This window comes from Ctenocephalides felis, unplaced genomic scaffold (genome assembly GCF_003426905.1).
Source record: "Ctenocephalides felis isolate EL2017-DRISC unplaced genomic scaffold, ASM342690v1 CF-g0.4_SCAFFOLD_01886, whole genome shotgun sequence".
Lineage (NCBI taxonomy): Eukaryota > Metazoa > Arthropoda > Insecta > Siphonaptera > Pulicidae > Ctenocephalides > Ctenocephalides felis.
The window spans coordinates 85808243-85813306 of record NW_020538040.1 but is presented as its reverse complement, the minus strand read 5'-3'; the positions used below and the strand labels follow the sequence as shown (position 1 = coordinate 85813306).

The window sequence follows — 5064 nt, the reverse complement described above, 5'->3', positions numbered from 1 at the left end:
CTTTAATTGAAGGCATGACAGCAGGAAACGTCAAGTGCAGATAATGACAGTTTTTTCTTGTATTGACGTAACAATTGTTTTTTTTGAAAAAACTATGTTTTTCAATTTCATTTTTTTTATTTCATTTCATTTACAATAATATATTTTAAAACTTTTAATATTCTTCGAATATTTTATCACTTTATGAGTTTACGATACAGCAATTTGTCTTAAGACACGACGCCATACACCACTAGTTTTTTTTCTTTTGAGCGAAGTTTTCTCGAGATTTTTCTCAAAATCCATCATCCCCAAAAAGAACATAAACATTCTGTACTAAGTTCTAACGCCACAGAAATCCAAAGCTTCTAAACATTTTTGGGTCCACTTTTAGTAGCTTTATTAATCGAAATTGCCTAACAAGTTCCAAGTTTCAGTTACTTGAAGTAGCTAGAAACGTCTCAAACGTAAGATATATATTAAGGTGGTCCTTAATATGGACATTTTAGAATTTGCTTGCTCCCAAGGGCTCAAATGGTTCCAAATTGATAAAAAACAATTCTCTGAAAGTTTTAGATCTTAATATTAACTTTTAGATAGTGCGCAATTCAATCAAATTTTGTATGGAAATAGCATGAAAAAAAATTTGCAAACTAAAAAAAAAATTTTAGGTATAACTTAGCGACAAATGAATTAAAAGTGAAACTTCGTGTCATTTTTTATTGAAAATTCGATTCTCTGCAAAATTTTTGAAATTTTCTTGTCTATATTAAGAACTACAAATATATAATATTTTTTATTGTGGCAAACATTTAGGACTCACTAAAAAGTTTTTAGTAAAGACTATTGATTCGATGGAAACGTAATATATAGAAATAATAGTGTATCTACAGCTAGTCAATAGATAGTAATTGAATCTAAATAATAATAATAACAAAAACTATTATAAAAACTGCTAAATGATCAGTAGTATTCATCAATACCAATACAGATGTATTTAATAATTCTTTATTATTGATAAAAATACACCATAAAATAGTTTTATGTCTCAATTTCAATCCATTTTATATGTGCGTGCTTTAATCAAGTTATCACTTTTAGTATATGCCTTGCTCGTTAGTCCCACATATATATTCGTCCGTCAACATTTCGTCTATCATCATACTATCAAAGTCCAGGTCTCACAAAAATGTAAGTTTTAATCCTAAATAGTTATATTTATTATATAAGTTGTAATCCCAAAATAGTTATAAAAATATAATACCATAAATATAAAATATAACTGATGTTTATATGTAATGATCAATTGTATTAACCAATTATACTAAAATTTAATTATACTTTAATATTGATAAAAATATACCATAAAACAGTTTAATGACGCAATTTCAATCCACTTTATATGTGCGTGCTTTAATCAAATTATCACTTTTAGTGTATGCCTTGCTCGTTAGTCCCACCAATATATTCGTCCGTCAACATTTTGCAATCATCATAATATCAAGGTCCAGGTCTCAAAAAAGTGTAAGTTGTAATCCTAAATAGTTATATTTATTATATAAATTGTAATCCTAAATAGTTATAAAAATATAATACCATAAATATAAAATATAACTGATGTTTATATGTAATGATCAATTGTATTAACCAATTATACTAAAATTTAATTATACTTTAATATTGATAAAAATATACCATAAAACAGTTTAATGACGCAATTTCAATCCACTTTATATGTGCGTGCTTTAATCAAATTATCACTTTTAGTGTATGCCTTGCTCGTTAGTCCCACCAATATATTCGTCCGTCAACATTTTGCAATCATCATAATATCAAGGTCCAGGTCTCAAAAAAGTGTAAGTTGTAATCCTAAATAGTTATATTTATTATATAAATTGTAATCCTAAATAGTTATAAAAATATAATACCATAAATATAAAATATAACTGATGTTATATGTAATGATCAATTGTATTAACCAATTATACTAAAATTTAATTATACTTTAATATTGATAAAAATATACTATAAAACAGTTTAATGACGCAATTTCAATCCACTTTATATGTGCGTGCTTTAATCAAATTATCACTTTTAGTATATGCCTTGCTCGTTAGTCCCACCAATATATTCGTCCGTCAACATTTTGCCATCATCATAATATCAAAGTCCAGGTCTCACAAAAATGTAAGTTGTAATCCTAAATAGTTATATTTATTATATAAGTTGTAATCCTAAATAGTTATAAAAATATAATACCATAAAAATAAAATATAACTGATGTTATATGTAATGATCAATTGTATTAACCAATTCAGAGAGTATTTAATTATACTTCATTATTGATAAAAATATATCATAAAACAGTCTTTTGTCGCAATTTCAATCCACTTTATATGTGCGTGCTTCAATCAAATTTATCACTTTTAGTATATTCCTTGCGTTAGTCCCTCAATTGTATTCATCCGTCAACATTTTCTGTCACCTTAAATTACCAACATCATTATCGATCGAGATAACATCAAAGACCTGGTCACACAAAAATGTAATGTACAAAGTTGTAGTTCTAAATTGTTATAAAAACATAATGCCATGAATATAACATATAACTGTACTTACAAATCAACTAATTAATATTTTGATTATCAATGTATTTTTTTATTTTTAAAGTTGCTAATAAATCAACTAATCCAATTACTTTTGAATATTAATTAAATTATCTCTTTCAGATTATGCCTCGCTCGTCTGACTCGAAGTTCATCCGGAAATTTCCTTCACCTGCCCTAGAAATTCGTAAGTAACTTTTCAATTTAATATTTCGATGGTAAACATGATTTTGCTCTTGCGTTTAAATTATTTGGAAACAAAGTTATTAAAAAATCATCTAATTCATTTACTTATTGAGAATTTAATTTATTATTAATTTATTGAATTTTAAAAATTTATTATTAAAGTTAATTGTATTAAAAATCAACACAAAATGACTTAAAAATGTATATACTAATTATTATATTAGTGTTCAGTTCTCAATACTAATTCACTTCTATTTTTTTAATATGTTTTAAATAAATGTTTGTCAGTGGGTTTCAGTACAAATTGCTTGAATGTATGTTCTTAATGCATTTCTACCCATATTATCACATTTTAGTCATAAATATTTATTGCATATGTGCTGACCGCGTCGATGCATTTTTGATTTTTAGGCACTACTGATTTCGGTGCGAATTCGCCTCGAATGGCTTTCTCATAGTGATTTTTATGCGCGTATGAAAATGCACGTGCCGGTTACGGTTTTGGACATAATAACCTCTGATCATCCATGCATACACTTCCGGGTTACCAAATCCCAACTCTGAAAATACACCATTAGTGTATTCCTGGCGTTGTCATGAAATTGATTAAATTGTTTATATTTATAAAACATGTCAAGCAAATTACAACCGCTGTTTACGCAATGCGTGATACGTTATTATTTTATGCCAACGGCGCGACGGTGGAGACGCCTTGTATTTTATTAATAATCATACTCTTTATTAATAATTAAATATAATATAATAATTAGTTATATTAATTTAAACTCAGTCAATTATTCTAATGATATAAATTTTCATTATTGCATAGCATTCATACAAGCTTTTATTATATTTAATATCAAAATCATAAATCAGACACAACTATTCTAAAAATATTTGTAAATCAGTCTAATCGATTTTAACAGCTCCATAAATTTTTCTTATAAAAGCATAAGCCCCAAAGAAACCTATTGCGCCTGTTAGCAGCCAAAACTTCAACACCATTAAACCTGTATAAATGAAGTATAGTAGTGTTGGAATAAATTCAGTGATTTCTAGTTTTGTTAGAAAATAAAATATTGAATAAGCTAACACATAGACTTCAGATCCTCCAAAAACAATATAGCTGCGCCACCACTATCTATATTTCTCTCCACATAATTGGAAGTACACCATGACTATAGATATTTGTAAACAAATTATGACTAATATACAGAATACTAGAAACAGAAAACCAAATAAATAATAAAATTGATTTTCCCAGATGGTTGTGAAAATGAAGAATAATTCTATGAAGACTGCTCCAAAGGGTAATATGCTAGCCATTAAAGTGCTCAACATTAGATTCATGTACCATATCTGCCGAGGAACTTGTCTTCGTATCCGATTTGTTCTAACAGGATGATGATAGGGTTGTTTTCTGAACCCAAAGTAATAACCAAGATATACAAGCGGCAATAAAATGCAAAATCATAAACATAATAAAAATACCATTGTTCCAAATGGTACGGCTACACTGGAATGTTTACCCCAGATAAAGAAATTAAGAAAGAAGCAACACCGAAAACAATTTTAGGATAAAATGTTGCTGTCACGAAAGTACTTTTCTTCCACTCACGTCCTTTAATTGTTTTATACAAACGTGCAGCAACATATCCAGCAATTAATCCCATGAAAACATAACATAGTATTCCAGCAGTCATCAGAGCACCTCGGGATGCTGGAGATAACATTCCCAGCATTGCAAAGATAATGATGATAATAGAGAACCAATGAATCTGGACATCATTCATTCCCAGATATATATCCCATCGTGAAGCCCAGCTGACGTCTGATTTTCTTCATTCCACAGAATAGGTAAACTATAACTGTGTTGAGTGTTTGTTAACAGGTTGTGGCTTAGGATCACTGGAAAATTCGCATGTGTCTCCTTTGAATTTTATTTCACTCATATGAACTGATAAAGTTTCAACTTCAAAACCTACAACTCTATATGTATCTACATTATGCATGTGATATAATAAAATCAACATGAGGTGATTATTAATATATGCATGATTATGTACAATATTACAATATTACCAAGTTTGTATCCGGATTCATACTGAATTTCTAATGAATTTTCATTCATAATTTTAGTTGCTACTGGTAAATTATCAACCAGAAGATGAACAAAATATTCATGTTCAATCCTTTCAATAACCTTTTGTGAATCTTCATTATTCCAATTTATGGGCTTGTCTTTGGAATGGCATAACAATTTGCACTCAATATTTTCTGCCATTCTTACTTC

General features: G+C 28.2%; 1 pseudogene; it reads right to left on the bottom strand.

Moving 5' to 3' along the window:
- Positions 1-4080: 4080 nt before the first annotated feature.
- On the bottom strand, positions 4081-4535 carry LOC113374596 (annotated as a pseudogene).
- Positions 4536-5064: the final 529 nt, after the last annotated feature.